Below are 17,643 nucleotides of genomic sequence, written 5' to 3'. Positions count from 1 at the left end.
AGAGGCCTGAAAGAGTGACTTGCACATTTCTTCTTGTACGTTTAACAAACTCAAGGCTTTACACTTATGTCCAAGGAACATTTTGAGGACAATGTTATTTGGGGCACTGTCGCATTACTTGAATATGGTAAGAACCCCCTCTCACTGTCAACACTTGCCATGGGGAAACCACGCTGCCCGCCTCCACTGATCTGCTAAAGTACAAAGTTGTCATAACAAATATTTCAAAAGTCTTGTCGGCTACAACCCTGCCCTGCATTTCCTTGCAGCTTCATTCGCTTCCATTTGAAAGGTTGAAGGACTGCTAATGAGATAGTGCTTTGAGAATCCTTTTAACAATGGAATTAGTTTGTTACACGTGATTTATTGAGCAAGTTGGCATATTTGGAAGTTACAGGTATGGAAATTACGTAAGTTCTTTTGCTGCGCCTTCCAACATCGTTCTTCCGATATTGGCCACATATTTCTTCCCTGTTTCACCTCGAAATTGCTTTAGTTTGGAAGTACTATTGTCACCTAGTTAGCTTTTCAACTCTTAATTTTCAGACTGGAGCATTCATTCTTCGGATAAGTTGTCAGAAGTTGTATAATCACTACCCTCAAAGTAATGAAAGAGGCAATTTGTACTTGGGTGTTCTGGAAATAAAGCTTATCTGATCATTCCTTTTTGTAGTTTTTTTTTTTTACTCGCACTACATGCTGGGACAGTTCTTATTGATCAGCCACAGCAGATTCCTTCCACTTCTTTACCCAGTTTCATTCATTTCATATTCATTATCTTCTCAACTGGGATTTGCATCAGGAAGGATATACGGTCATAAATATGCTGTAAAACATAATCTCGCTTCATCCCCGATCCCGTATTGAGCTTTGGGGCTAATGGGATCATATACATTTCATTAATACCAGTAAGAAAGTTATCTGTGACAGTACTTCTTCCTTAACCCACGAGTGGTTGCACATGAGATGTTCTTTCACATTAAACTTTATTTAAAGTAAATATATCTTCCACAGTTTTTCAAGGTGTAATAATGAAATAAATTAGAGACGCAAAGTCTGCGTTACTCATATTAGATACCTTAAAAGATGAAATGATTAGACGTATATTGCAGGAACAAATTGCTATTCATTGGAAATTAGTTCAGTCACATGTCAGTACATAATGTTCGCAAGAGTGGTGGGTTGACTGGCTCAGTTAGGGCACTGCTCTGTGCGCCGAAGTTGGCAGGTTTGATCCTGGCTCAGTGCGGTGGTATTTGAAGGTGGTCAGATACGTCAGCCGTAGATTTACTGGCATGTACAGAACTGTGGGACAAAAGTCTAGCACCTCGACACCTGCGAATACCGTAAAAAGTAGTTATTTGTTACATACAACCAGTAACATTGATATTAATATAAAGCCTGGGACAATAAATTTCGGTGAATGAAGTCAGAACTTTCGATCTGGCAACACTGGCTACACACAACGCTGCACCTGCGTAGTAGCAGGTTTTGAACACCTGCTCTCAATGTTGTTCAGTTGTGCATTGTATGTCTGCCATGTAAGACCTGTTTGACACAGTACGTGTTCAGTGCGTCGGTTCTGAACTGCGAACAGGAACATTAACGACCAAAAGATCAATGTACAGTTTTGTTTTAAGCATGGCAAGACACCGAAAGAAACACATGCGATGCTGGTACGTGTTCATGAAGTTCAAGCCCTGTTCTTGAAGTGGGTATATGAGTGGTTCGCCTGTTTTCGAGGAGGCCGGGAAAGTGTTTGACAACCCTTGTAGCGTAAGGCCGGCAACCGTCAGCTGAGAAGGTGAGGACATTAATTACAAACGATAAGCGATTATCTGTGCACATGATAGTGGATGAACTGCAGATGAACCGCAAATCCATGTGACAAATCGTAACCCAGAAGTTAGGGAAGAGGAAAATGTTCTAGTGTTGTGCTAAATCACTTGACTGACGATCATAAGCTGGCACGTTTAGAAGCTTAACAGGATTTTGTCAACAGCGGATGAGACACCAAATTTCTTGAACTGTGTTGTCGCTGAGGACGAAACCTGGTGTCTCGGGTACGGCCGTGAAACGAAACGGCAAAGCATGGAATGGCATTCTCCAGGATCCCTTAGTCGGAAAAAGGTCAGAACCAAAAAGTCATGCATCAAAATGATGCTCATCACTATTTTCGATAAGTCATAGCATTATCCACAAGGAATTTCTACCTGAGGGAACGACGTTGAACGCTGCACAGTACATTAAAATTTTGTCCCGTTTCATGAAACGTCTATGCAGGTTACGACCCCATTACGCACAAGGTTAATGGGTTTTTGTCCATGACAACGCTCGCCCACACACAGCCAACATCGTCAAACAGTTCGTGGCAAAAAAGGGGTTGGTGCAGCTTGAACATCCCTCAAACTCGCCAGATCTCAATCCACCGGACTTCTTCTTATGACCACGACTCAAATTCTCTTTGAAAGGAAAGAGATTGGACGATATTCCTGACCACCAATGAAACATGACGAGGCTTTTGAACACCATCCCAAAGGTAGCCTTCTTGCAAAGTTTCCAGGATATGTATCACCGATCTCAGCAGAGTATGGTTATTGGAGGGGACTATTTCGAAGGACAGTAAGGACACTGTCGTACATTGTTCATCTATGTTGATAGTACAGGACTATTCACCGAACTTTGTCACAGGTTGTAGTAGTTTCTAACAGTCACAATACGAACGTAAGATTAAAGTACAACAGGTCTTCTTTCTAACATTTGAGTTAGCTGGAGTTTGTAATGTCACTACCCAGTATTCTTCCTCAACTCACAATTTTTGAACTCGTTTATCAGTAACTGCAAATGGAGAACATTTTGCGTGCGACTTCATTCAAATACTAATGCCTGTAGCAGGAGAAAGTTCCTTCAACTTCATAACACTGTCACAGGTTGTGCGGTGGGAGAACCTCTGATACAAGGCGCACTATCTCATACAAATCTTAGTTCCAAGTAGAGGAGTGAATGCCTACCCTTCAAATGTGTCAATTCAGCTAGAAGAGGGAAATGTCACCTCCCTTGCGTGACTGAGAAGTAAACTCACAATACAGAATGAGAGGAAATCCCATAGCGACCACTCACAGGTTTATCACTTTAGCGTCGACGTGTACATTTGCTTTTTTTGTGGTAAACTGCTGAAATGCGATATACTTTTTTCAGGTTGTTGTCGGCTATGGATGTTCGTAATTTCATTCATAGATGATAATCAAAGACATAATTCATGTTCAAAGTTACTATTTTTGTGTCCCCCCATTGGGGTGACATGGTTATCAGGTTGACTATGGAACAGAAAAAGCGCATGTCACCCCTACAGGGGTGACAGCCTTTTTACCTTTGTTGTTGTGGAACACTGGTCTGTGTTGTGAGCTGTTGATTTACGCGCCTTTCAACGAGTTCCTTGTAATTGACAGTTTTGTGACAGGAATTTAATTGATGTTATGTGTTTCTGTTTTGAGTAAGTCATGATTACCGATACAGATAGAACTTGAAAAGGGTTCGAATGCTGAATCAGGAGATGTTGACATTTAGGATTTGCAATGTGATGCCACCTTTTCCGAGTCAGAATTCGACAGTAGTTCGTATAGTGAGGACACTAGCAAAGATTCCGGAGCTGCATCGGGCAATGATTCAACCAAATCACCAGCCAGTGCCAATTACTGGGGAACATTCTCACGTTTGCAGAAACATTGTATTTATTTACACGTAGCCCCGGTTTACAATTTCATCTGAGTGCTAAGTCTCAACCAGTATGTAAAAATAAAGCAATAATAAACTCCAATCCACATTATTTTCCTTGCCATTAATAACTGTATTCTGATGGTTGCGTATGTCACCCCGTGGGGTGACAAATGTCAGAGAAATTCCACTGCCTGTTGCGCAATGCACAGCATGCTGAGAAAGGAATTCACACTGCACTGCACTCTATGAACACCTTACGTGAACAAGCAATGCAATACAACAGCGAATGGTAGCGCTAGTTTCGTGCGACAGCCTGAATTTGAGAGGCCTGGACACACTACAGTGTCACCCCATGAGGGGTGACATACTATATTTTGTATGAGGGTCCGTCACCCCGCATGGGGTGACAGTCTTCAAATTGTTGAAAAGAGAAGCCCGGCCCAGAGGGTTTGCCTAGTCATCAAAAGTTGGCAGTGAAAATGTTAAAAGCGGTGGTTCTCAGTTTAATTTGATCAGCATTTTGGAGCTGCTAAGAAACAAAACGAAGCACTGTTTCAAGGTTTTTCCATTTTAAAAATCCATTTTTTGCACTTATACAAGCCCATTTCATGTTTTTTCACAATTTCTGAACTGGTACACCTACTGTACATTAGCATAAGTGGCACACTTACTAAACAATTTGCAGTCATTACCCAGAAAGCAGGTGTTGTTTTTTTTTCTAAATGTGTTGTACTACTCGACAAAGGAAGGAAAATCTTAATTTCTTCACGTGTGATCAAGTAGATCTTAGTCATTGTAATTTTTTATGAAACAAGTGTAGGTTACATCTTTACATAATTTCATAAAAGTAATTTTCTGTTTTTCATTGTTTGTGTTGACTAAAACCTGTGTTTTTCAGGCCTTTGATGCTACCAGAGGATGAAACTTCTGCTGGGGCTGCTTGTGCATCATTGATCTGGTAATTTTTTTGCTTATATATAACAAGGTCTGTCGAAACTAGTGTAAGATTAAAACTAGAACCACCTTCAATTAATAACGTAATGACTTGTTTTGTTCTTAAGTAATTTGATACTATCAAATCACTCTTTTAAAGATATGATGAATTTTATGAAGCATGTCTCTAGTGTGAGAAGTTACGACTGCTTGTGCATTTTTCATTGCAATGAAAGTCCGCGGTACGGTTTAAGTATAAGTTGGTAACTCAGCACTTGTAAGGTGCAAATTATTCCTTAGATCCTTCGATTGTTAGCGCTGTCATTCTCGGGTGTTGGTTGATTTATGCTATTTTTATTATAACTGCCAAGCTGATTTTGATGCCAAAAGGTTGGGCATCTTTTCATCCTTTTCTCAAAGATACCGTTATATAATGAATGTCTTGGACTTGCACAATCGGTGATGATTTACTTATTCCTGTTGTATGTTTGGTCTTCAGCCCGAAGGCTGGTTGGATCCTCTGCAGCTCTGCCAATAGCTGTCATATTGGTTGTGATGAATGTTAGAACTGAGATTATGCAAGCCTTTTGACTAACTTTGTCCCTTCTTTTCCTGGGTGAAGTGGGTACTGAAATCTTCTTAGTTTTTGTGATAGTGGAGGCGAGGCAAATATGTTTGAATCCTGAACTAAACTATTTACTCGGTAACTTTCAGTTTTTTAACTCTTCCGGTTTTCTGATTTATTTTTACTTCCTATTTTTGACCAATATAACCCCAAGTGCGGTCAGTACTCTTCCCCTAGGAAAATTATGTGCTTGTGTAATTTTTCAAGCATATTTATTTGATGGTTTATTTGGTGATTGTACCGTGTTTTCCGCACTTTACAGCAGCGTGTGTAGTTTACAGCTGGGAGTTCTGGACGGAAATAGTCCTACAAGCGAGAGAGGCTGGCATACGCTAGCGACTCCGTTGATCAGGACGAAAGAATGAGTTACTTTGTTATTGTGTGGTTAATACGCTGTTAACATCGTTTCTCTGCGTAGTTTCGTTGAAGTTGTCCGCGTGGTTTTTTTTTTTCACGGTTCTGTGCTTTTCACCCTATCAAAGTTGTATGTTTTGACTTGAATGTATTCCAGAGAGTTGTCTCGGAGACACTTTCTGGGATTTTCTCCACAATATGGCCAAAAACTTATGAAATTGAATTTCCTTTCATTTTACAGTGAAATAAAAGAAACTAAGGATTTGCTTCCGTGATTGTTACGTTTTCTTGTAACTATTTTTAAGTTTTCTAAGTTTAAGATTATAAATTTAGTGCTCAGTCGTATTGTAACTGTAAATGTGTATGCATATCTTCCTATTTTTTATTTCTAAAAGTTGGCAGGTATGATAAAGTCAGCTGTTTCCGAGCTGTTTCTGAGAAAGGATCACCCCCCACCCTCCAGCATTGGTAATATACATTAAGTGCACTTTTATTTAAAGCAATTACATGGCTACACACATCATTGCTCTAAGCTTTAACATCTCCATGACCGTTGACCACTATTTCCAAGTCTGCGATCGGCATTTGCCATAGCTCTGAAAATCTAAATGGTGAATATGTGTACGGTAAAACGTGCGCAATATAAATGATGGGAATTGTGGTTCCCAGTAACTTCTATGTACATGCTTTGAACAGAGCAGATACTTGGAGAGGTATTTGGATGTTTACGAAAAATGTGATAAATATGAAAGTCCTCAATTCTTATTTCCCAACATGGTGGGAGTTGGATGATGTGTTTTTTTATTATTACTGTTACTGTCTAGAACAGAGATGGCGAACCTATGCCATGCGTGTCACTAAGTGACACGCGAACACGATTTCGATGGCACGCCACATGAACATAATATATAGGTATCTAATTTATTAAATAATTTGCTTTACGTCGCACCGACACAGATAGGTCTTATGGCGGTGATGGGACAGGAAAGGCTTACGACTGTGAAGGAAACCGCCGTGGCCTTAATTGCGGTATGGCCTCAGAATTTACCTGATGTGAAAATGGGAAACCACGGAAAACCATCTTCAGGGCTGCCGACAATGGGGTTCGAACCCACTAACTCACAGCCGCGCACACCTGACCGCGCGGTCAACTCGCCCGGTGATAATATTTAATGATGAAGTGTGTTAGTGGGAGCTTATCTTTTTACAAAATCATATTAGGTATTCTCGAAACTTACGTAAAAATGTTTTTTCTTCAGTATTTGCAAGATACGACTACAGAACATGCAATCAAATGCGTTTACAAGATATCTAATAAATAAATTAATCGGTAAATAAATAACATACGAGTATTATGAAACATAATGGGAAATTTAGAAAGGAAGACGCGGGGGTGGGGTGGGGATGTTCTAGGCTGTAGACATTCCTTAATGGAAAATAGTAAGTGGCACAGTCAACAGTTGAGAATAATAAACCAGACTTAAAATGGCACACTTTTTGGAAAAGGTTCGCCATCCCTGGTCTAGAAGGTGAAAGTATGTAATTGATGCAGGTATACAGTTTTTTTTCAGTACAGCTGATATGGAGAGATTTCAGATTTCCTGTATGGTCAAATGCAGTTTTTCTCCACCATTGTATACTATTAAAAATAGTTCAGTCTTGCCTAAGCCACGGACGAGTGAGGTCGCGTTGAGCGGAGGGTCCTGGGAGTGGGAGGTGTGGGTGAAAGTGCCGAGAGCTGGAAGGTTGTGGAGAAGTGTGCCGACTATGATTAGTATAGAGCAGTACAGGGCGACGGTAGGAGGATGGCAGAGAAGAATGAAGAAAGAAGAAATGAAATTAGGAAGGTGTTATATGGATTTGGAGAGAAAAGGTGAATTATTGCTATCAGCGGCGGTGATTTTAATTTTGCTATGTATTGGGGGGGTCGAATTGAACCCAGGCCCGACCCCTAGTAGAAATGAAGAAAGGGAAAATATGGACGCATTCAAAAGAGCTGTAAAAGAGGCGGTGGAAGAAGTTGGCCCTTTTGAGCAAATTAAAAATATGATTAAGGAACAAACCAGGGAATTTGAAAGAATGGAGGTATGGTTAAGAGAGAAAACGGAAGGCATAACAGTACAAGTGAGACATAACACCGGAGAAGTGGCAGCATTAAGGGAGGAAATAGGACGAATAGAAAAGGAAAACTTGAAGCTGAAAATAGAAGTGGAAGCAAATACTTTACATCGAAGAAAGAAGTGCTTATTTATCTATGGTGTGCCTGAAGAGTTGAGAGAAGACAAAGTACTGACAACTTACAAAGTTGTGGATTTAATACAGGGGAAGTTGAAACTTAATTTTAGTGAAGTAGATATAGATGATGTACAGAGGGTGGGAAAAATTAGGGGCAAAAGGCCTATCAAACTAGAACTGTTTTCTACGTTGATGGCTGATGCTGTGGTAAGAAATGCGAGTAACATGCAGAGAGAGAAAATATGGATCAAGAGAGACGTTGGATGGGAGACGATTAGGAACGAGAAAATACTTAGAAAACATAAGTTTCGTGCAATAAATCAAGGTTTGAGAGCGACTATTAAAGGGCAAGAGCTAGTGGTAGCAGGCAGAAATTGGAAGAAAATTTGGGCTGTAAATGGACTGATTGACTTAGACAGGAGGATAAAAGAAGACGAAGAAAAAGTGAGTAGTGCAACGAAAGGTAGGAAAGTGAGGAGTGATATCAGTATTAGTATGGACTTAGAGATGAAGGCAAAGCGGGCTGAAGGAGGGAGCAGTGCAGCGAGTAGTGGAGAGAATAGGCAAAATACAAGAAGTAACAGTGTAAGTGTAATTATAGGAAGTAGTTCTGAAAAGTGTCAAGAGAGACAGAGCGAGGTGCTAAGTGGAAGTACGAACAACGGTAAGGAAAGAGCAGTGGACGGACAATGCAGGAGAGAGGCTGAAGAACAAAGGGGTATTGAGGGAAAGGAGAACGAGCAACAAGAAGCCGAGAGAGCTGGGTGTAGTGGTGTAGTTAGACAAGATCAGGGTATAAAAGTAAGACCAAAGTTAACCTATGAGTACCTCGCACAGAATTTGAGTTTGAGCATAGGGAGAGATAGAAGATATACGGACAATATGATGAGAGCTAGGTTAAAAGTAGTAAAAAACAATAATATAGTGAGTAAGTAAGTAATTAAGGGCGTGGAGGCTGAAATGTTGTGATGGAGAAGTGGTATACAAGTTATGATATGTTAAAGGGTTGAAAGATGGTGTTGGAGAAGTGGTGGTATAATATGGTGGATGGCAGTTTGTTGTTATTTGGAGCTGGAGGAGTGATGATAAATGTGGTGTTGGATAAGTGTTGTAATTTGGCTATTGGTAAATTTGGGTTCGGTGGAAGATGGAGTTTTCGGGAGGTAATTATGATGGGTAATAGGATGAATATGAGTGTATGGCAAATTGAGCAAATTATGATATGTTACAGAGTTTAAATGTGGTGTGGGAGAAATGGTGGTATAAGAGGGTGAAGTGTAGTGTTGGAAGTATTGAAGGCTTAGTATTTAAGTTATGCTATGTTATAGGGTTGAAATGTGGTGTTGATGGCTATTTAATTTTTGGAGCTGGAAACAGGTGAGTTTATTATCATTTTGTATTGTATTGGTGACTGGTATAAATGCGGAGTGATGGCAGACGAGTGTGTGTTAGGGCTGATAGCCTAGTATTTATGATTAGGTGATGTATGGTTTGCTATTATGTGTATTGAGATGGTTTATTTACGGATGATTGCGTGGGAGTTGGGAGGTGGTATATTGTATTGGTGTTTGAAATTTTTGGTTTGTTTGTAATATAGCGAGTAAGTAAGTTATTAAATGTTGTGATGACGAGTGTGTGCTAGGGCTGAAATGTGGTGTTGGAAGTAGAGGTGGTAAATGTGGAAATGTGGTGTTGGAAAGGTATGGAGAAGTGGGGGTGTACTCGTGATGATGTTGAAATGTGGTGTTGGAAAAGTATGAAGTTGTAGTAATGTAATTTGGCTATTTGTAAATTTTGGTTTGGTGGAAGATGGAGTTTTCGGTAGGTAATTATGATGGGTAATAGGAGGAGTATGAGTGTATGGTAAATTGATTAAGTTATGATATGTGATATGTCTGTTAAATAGATTGAAATTAGAGAAGTTGGAAGTGGTGATATAAGATAGTGGAAAGCAGAAGGTGAGTGTAATTGTCGGAGAAGTAGAAGTGGTATATATGGAAAGGAGGTGTTGGAAATGTGGCTATGAGGTGATGTATGGTTTGGTATTGAGATGGTTTATTTACGGCTGAATTCGTAGGAGTTAGGAGGTGGTATTGATGATTGAGGATCATTTTGTAAATTTTGGTTTGTTGGTGCAGAAGGGTCGAAGAAATATGTTGTTGGAGAGGTGTCGAAATTTCAATGTTATTATGGAGTGGTATGACGGAATGAAATGAAGCAATATTACCGAGGTTTTGTGAAAGTTGTGGTATGGTGGATTGGAATGTAATGACGGAATATTGTTGTTATTTTGGCTGGTTTGGTATGTATTCGTGTAATGTTGCTGTGGTAGTTTATTTTGGAGTAGGTCAGGGAACAATAAAGCTGATGTAAATGCTGAAGGTAAACATAGGCATGGTTGGCCTGAGCACACCAAAGCAGAGTAGGTCAAACAGAAAAAAAAACAATGGCGGTGTGGGAATGTGCTGAGTAAGAAAGGACAGTTGGTGGAAGGTGTAATCTTGCTACGGGATCACATATGTGAGATATTGCAAGTAAGGCAAACGGCTCATAGAGGGAATCTACCGTTGGCCAGTTGATTATTAATATTATTATTCCTTTATTATTATTTTATTATTATTATTATTATTATTATTATTATTCCCGTATTATTATTATTTTATTATATTATTATTATTATTATTATATTATTTGTTTATTTATTCAGCTATTTATTTAGTTGTAGGGTGGCTTAGGTAAGACTCTATTGTGAACATGTATTGGGGCTAAACGCCTGTGTTGTTCATCAATAAATACTGTATTAAAAATAGTTTCTAGCAATCATTTGACATTTTGATGCCAACTTCAAAACAGCAATTAATATGTATACAGCGTATTAATCACTGCAGTCTTGTATGTTTGAAACATGCTGAGGGGCTTAGTTTCTTGTGGAGTGTAAGAATTGGGTTTAAACCAAGGATAAGGTTACTGTCTTGATATGTCCAGGACTGTAGCTAACTTTTTTCAGATATTATTGCATTTCATTCTGTATTAAATCTTGGTATTTCTTTTTTTACTTCCAGGTATTTTTCTTCATATAAACTACTGCAGATACAGTTCTACAGTTCTTGGCAACAGCTGTTGTTGACTGAAGAAAGAATTTTGGATAATTCTGAAAATGGTAATGCATCTAGTCATTTTTATGTTTTGGTAATGGAGGATCAATAAGTTGGGATTGTCCCTTTAACCCTGATAGTGCTGTGGAGGAGATGGTCACATTGCTCCCTTTGCTTTTTAGGTTCCCGCCAGTTAGTTCGAAGTCGGGTGCAATAATTGGACTTCGAATTACATGATTTCGAATGAACCGCCAACTTGTAATTCAGAGATGCTAACCCTTGCTACATCTAAAAACATTCTAAGATCCATTACTGCATGCAGTTCAGTTGTCCTTGATTCAAATGCTATGGAAAAGAGCTATTTCCATAATGTATCCAACAAAGGTGTATTTACATTCTTCAAAAAATGCCTCTGAATAACTCTGACAAACATAACCTTATGCAACGAAAGGGAAAAAAATCAGGATTCAAAGACGAGATCTCTATGCTTTATTCATTGGATTAATGCCCTGTACGCATGTTAGATTTCCTGTACTTGCATGGAACGTACCAGACGCCCATAAAACATCGTCGCTTATCAACCTTTCCTATGACGTGGGGAGAGTTTTTTGCTCCCGTGTGCATTGCAGCACTGTACAATGATCCCTCTACCCTTCTAAGATTTCCTGGCTGGCACTTCTCCTTTAAACCATACCTTTGTTTAGTCTCGGCATTAAAAAAAATGAAATTTAATCACAATCTACAATATTGTTTGGTGTGTACAAATTGACGTGAGCCACGCTTTTTCGCCAACTGTCAACATAGCCAGTGTGCACATATTTTGTTTCTGCATACTTAAAAGAAATAAGTTTCATAATGATAGATCCGTATTGAACTGTGATTACAATAGAGTAAAATAATATATTATTATTGGTCCACCTTTTCAATACAAAATGAAAATTACATAGGGACTAGTTTCGACCTAGTAATAGGTCATCATCAGCCTGAAGTAAGTCAAAGATCGAAGAAAACATAAACATACATAAACAAAAACATACCCACTTGGTATGTACCTTTAAAGAGACTGTACTTGTGTTTACATTGTTTATGTTTTCTTCGATCTTTGACTTACTTCAGGCTGATGATGACCTATTACTAGGTCGAAACTAGTCCCTATGTAATTTTCATTTTGTATTGAAAAGGTGGACCAATAATAATATATTATTTTACTCTATTTCTGCATACTGTCTGCTACCGCAAACTGGGGTTACTTTGCTTTCTGTTCTGTTGCGTGTAAGTGTATTTTCAATTTTTTTTATTTTTTAATTCTGTTAACTCCATTTTAGTTTTTTATTTTAATGTTACTTTACCTTAAAATTTGAATGGTGTGCATATACATATTTTGAACTTTCACGTATCGCTTGAGTTCAGGGTTCTTGATGTTAAAGTTACGCCTCGGCCAGTGTCACGCGGAGATGCAAGAGGCTCCACTCAAGGTACGTGAAAGTTCATTGAGTATCGTATGTTGGATTTAAGTTGGTTCGACTGACGTGAGAACACGATTCTATCCTAATCTAGGCTATCATCATGACATTCTGTATACTATAAAATGAGAACACCGAAAATGTAACTTTCATGGAAGGATTTTCTGTTAATGACTAAAAGAAAATATTTAAAATAACTACAATATTAGGTAAAGTGAAAACACAAATGGATGTTAGAAGTGATTTAATGTTACGTTAATTAAAAAGGAAACGCATGTCAGTAATAGCATCAATTTAATCGGAAAAATCGAAGGAAAATCAATATCACAATGCTGAAGGCTTAAAATTTGCAATAAATCCATCATTCACCACATTCATCTTCAAACTGATGGTTAAAAATCCTTAATTCTTGTTGGCTTGGCTCGCCTATCCACTGACTCAAATGTCTTAACATCCCGTTATTATGTTTAAATCTCTTAATTTGTCGGAAATTTATCTATGCACTGGTGTCCTATGTTCATTATCATACAGGTCAAGAAAATGATCAAATAACATAAGACAACATTGTAATCCATCAAACAATAACATTAAACAAATAAGACTTGAACTTGATCTCTTCTGAGCTCCACCGGCATCTGCACCTAAATAATGGACATTTGAAAACATACTCACCAACTACACTGGTTTCAAAACTACGATGACTCTGCAGCTGTGGTGTCCTCTGTGAAATCAACTTGTAAAACTACGTCAGCTCTAAGCGTCAACTTGATAGTCTATAAAAAAAAAATTCAGCTAGCACGAGGAATTAATCTACTCGCCATATATAAATGAAGATCACACATACCCTTTTGTGACATGGTTTCTCAACCATGTAGTATCATTAATTCGTGAAGATCTTATGTCAATTCAGTATTGTGTGCAACAATCTATACTGTATTTTATTAATATCATTTAGACGATCATACTATCAGTGTTCTTGAAATATCATTGTAAATATCGGCTTATGCTTATGCCTTACGCATGACTAAATCAATCCCTACTGCAATAAATCTTGTAAGGATCTCTACATTTCATCATTCTATAAAATGCATAATCCCAATGATACATTCACGACAGTTCATATAATGTCAATCATTGACAATTTTGAAGATCCTATCACAATAAACCTTTCATGATCGATTCCTTCTAATATATTCGAACCATGAATTAGACTAAAATATCTTCATAATGACACTATCTTAACGGGTATTATCCATGCCTAAGTCTCTGTATGACCTTGCTAGCGATCGCTTAGATTCACATGAACTAGCGTACGATATATCATGATTTAGGATTTTTTATGACACGATTTAAAACACTCTTATCCATCGTAAGGCAATGATTGACGAGTAAAACGGTCGCCTTCAAGTTGCGTAATTTGGCATGTCACAAATTTAACATGAAGAAAAACATACTACTTAAAAAAGCAGCTACATAGTGGGAATAATAAGACATTGACTTTGAGTACTCATCCTTTGTTGGCTTTGTGAGAAGACACCTCACATCCTCTAGTATTTATACTTTAGCCATTGGTGTCCATCCCAGTTCTCGTCAGGTCTGTCGAGACCCTATTATAATTTAACTGGTCATGCTGGAATGCATAACCATCTCATAATCTTATCCAATTGTCTCTGGCTTCATGTTACCTGAAACTTGTAATGATCTATTAGAATAGTTACATGCATTAATATCATTCACAATATTCGTACAACTCTTGCCTTAATATTCTGAGAAAACAAACGTATCTAGTTTGTACAAAGGTTATTCTTATTACAATCTGGCAATATTGTATCGTGGTCTAGCTTCTCATCTGATCTCTTTCCGATACGTGTGTAACAAGTCTAATCCTCTCTTAAGTTTCCAACAGAACTGTAAAACTTCTTATTTTGAAAAAACAAAATCTAATACCAGATTACGATAATAACAGACGGTTTGCTTTTAAAAGACTTCTCCATATTTCGTACCTTCCATGTGTTATTGACAATCAAACACCTGACTTCTTAATATGGAGCACTCTTGCATGATCATTTACGTCGGCAAAGGAATTCATTTAACAATCTGCCACAGAATATTTTGGTTAACAATTGACAATTTCATCACCAGTCTTGATCATCGAATCGTATCTGACTAGATAAGCAGGGTGTGGCCATCATATACAGTTTGAACTTAGCCCAATTAATTCAACTCATTCCATGGCTTCCGATACATTTCTATCATTGATATTCTCGCCATTTATTTAAATTTAACAAACTTTACTTGAGGAAACTGCAATATTTACTTAATTCTGTATTACGTGCCACGACATTTTATTATCCACCGTAATTTGAGATACCACAGGGTTCAGAGCTTATCATTTTTGCCGATACCTTCAATCCGTTGCATGTTCATACAGTTGAGCAAGTTATTTGGGTTTCTGACACACCTGGACGTATAGTAATCGGACATACGATTTCATTGATGTTGATTTCACCCTAAACTCCCAATGTCTTCAACTCCAATTTAACATTCATTGGAAAGTTATAATATATCATTTTATAAGGAGAAGGCATTACTTCTCAGATTACTGTTTATTTTGAATTCATATTCATTTTAGAAATTATGTAGTCTTGGATATATATATTAAAATTTTAATTTTCTTCAATTCATATTCATTTTAGAAATTATGTAGTCTTAGATATATATATTAAAATTTTAATTTTCTTCTCATCTTGTACCATCAGGGGCTGATGACATAGATGTTAGTCCTCTTTAAACAAACATCTAATGCTGAATGCTTTCACTTCAATGATGACTAATAGTTATCCCTGTCATATTTACTGTGACTGAGAAACTGGATTCTGAGTTATTGAGACTTGAATTTTTTCAGTTTCACTTTTGTTCCATTTTTGGTTTTGCATTGCAATTTTTTTTTTCAGTTCTCTACCTATGTGGAGAGCCAAAGGAGTCTGCTGTGTGCGAGCAACACTGGATCTTGGATGGAACTCGCTGGTCTAAATATGATAAATTCAAGATACTGCATGGTTGGATGCATGCGGTTTAATTTAGTTCTTTTTTGGTTAGTATTGCAACCAACTGTCTTCAGTTCACTGTTCATGAAGTCACTGGGCTTCAAAGCCAGAAATGTAGTTCCTGTTTTTGTCATTAAATGTGTTAACATTCCTGCATTTAAATCTTATAGCTAATTATTCCCTATCTGATTTTGCAGTCTGATTGTACAGTTTACGGCTTTATAATCAATTGTATTTTCTTGCATCCAGTGCAAGCATTTTAAATCTGTTGAAAATGGGGGAGATTATTATTTTATGCAATTTGCTGTTTGAAAGTAAATCTGCACTAAAATTGATATTGTCGGTCTTAAATATTAGCAGTATTTATTTAGTGTCTTATTTTCAGATTAACTTCTTGCAATGGAGTCGTAGATTCCTTGGACAAGTTCATCTGAAAAAAGGACATCTACCTCCCCTTGACTTTCCTCTGTGTGAACGTATAGTACAATCCTGTGTTCTTGTCCTGTGAGACAAATCCGTGCTTTCTTTTTCTAATTAGACATTTTGGATATAGGATTGCATTATGCCATGACCTTGCTAACGGATTACTTTGATATCTGCGTAGATGTTCTGAGGTAGCATCAACCAGTAAAAGTCAACATGAGCCCGTGCTCATGTTTATGGCAGGACTGATTTTCTTGATTACCAGTGTAGTACAATTTACGAACTTCATTATATAGATCTATATTGATATGGTTAAAATTAAGAATGTTAGGTTTATGGTCCACCCAATCAATACACATAACTTTACAGGTGAAAAGAAATATAACATATTAAACATATTTTGTGAGATGTTTCGTCCTTTATTTGAAACTTCAGCCATAAAATCATGTGGTAGATAACAAAATTGCAATGCGTGTTGAGGTGGATTTCATCCCAATCCTATTCTGAGCCCCGAATTTCAATCTCCCTCAGTCAACACACTGAAACAACCAGATACCATCACTGCTTGTAACATTTTCAAGTAAGGTCGTTCAAATTTAACATTGAAAGAAGATTGTTTGCATTTTTATCTTCAGTGCTCTCTCAACAGTTCATAAAGGAACCTCCGTTTTAAATTACTAGACAGCAACAATGAACGTTGTATTCCGTTAAGAGATGTTATGCTGGCATGTCATATTTCAAGTTGTATTTCAAATTTTAACATTGAAGATAAGTTTTTGCAAGAAGTGAGGACAATTTTGTGTGAATAAGTGTATATTATATCTTTAGCGTGTCTCAAATAGTTCCTAAAAGGCATTGGGGTCTTCCATTTTTTCAGGTTCTGAACAATGAGACGAAACATGTTCCAAAATATATTTAATACCGTATAATCTTGAATACCACCTGCCACGAAATAAGACCCGCACCCTTTTTTTGAAAGAATAAAATTTTAAAAAAGTGAAGTCAAAATTATTTCCAATCTTTACTAGCACACATCAAATGATTTAGAAAATACAAATAAAAGTTACCATTTCCAGAACGATATCAGTTCCTTCATCAGTACCAACTTCGGATCTTTCATCCCCCATCCATCCATAGTACCGTATTTAACGGCTTAATCGTCACACTTTTTATACCAAAATTTTCGAAAAAAAATTGTAGGGTGCGACCATTATACGATGAATATTTAATACCAGTATTTGTATTACTCAAAAAATGTATTTATAACTAAATTGTATTTGATACAAATTTAAGATGCACGTAATACTCGCGTTTATACATCAAAATAATTAAAATAGTCTAAAACAGAATTCATAATTTTTCGCCACAATTCGGCGAATGTTTTTCCAACCTGAAAATAAAAATGAACGTATTAAGTTAATTTGAGTATTAAAGTTAAAATATTACACTTGCAAAAAATTATCGCTTTGTTGCGAAATGCGGACTTACCGCTACGCAATTTATTCCAAATCTTCGGTGTCGCTATCACAGGTTTCGCTATCTGATGCGCCGTCCTCGCCTCTGTTAATACCAGTATTAGATTCTTCGTCTCCCTGCCACACTGCGTCATCTTCGGAACCGTCTAGTGCATTCGAAATCGCAGTCCTTTTGAAGCTCTTGGAGACTAGTTCAGGTGGTATAAGATCCCAACTCTTCTTCACCCACGAGCATAACAAGTCCAAGGGTGGACGCCTGATATTTCCCGCGGGCGT

General features: G+C 37.6%; 1 protein-coding gene across 5 annotated transcripts in view; it reads left to right on the top strand.

Annotated features, from left to right (window-relative positions):
• The window catches only part of LOC136885035 (zinc finger MYM-type protein 1), a 48,833-nt gene extending 33,029 nt beyond the window's left edge, over nucleotides 1–15,804 (top strand). For all 5 annotated transcript variants that reach the window (XR_011018917.1, XM_068230105.1, XM_068230107.1 and 2 more), the window contains 3 exons: nucleotides 4,616–4,675; nucleotides 10,927–11,024; nucleotides 15,377–15,804. The gene's annotated coding sequence lies outside the window, so the exon portion shown is untranslated. The remainder of the gene's footprint in view (nucleotides 1–4,615; nucleotides 4,676–10,926; nucleotides 11,025–15,376) is intronic.
• The last annotated feature ends 1,839 nt before the right edge of the window (nucleotides 15,805–17,643 follow it).

This window comes from Anabrus simplex, chromosome 13, assembly GCF_040414725.1.
Source record: "Anabrus simplex isolate iqAnaSimp1 chromosome 13, ASM4041472v1, whole genome shotgun sequence".
Lineage (NCBI taxonomy): Eukaryota > Metazoa > Arthropoda > Insecta > Orthoptera > Tettigoniidae > Anabrus > Anabrus simplex.
The sequence above is the reverse complement of the archived record's forward strand: the minus strand, read 5'-3'. Positions and strand labels throughout refer to the sequence as shown.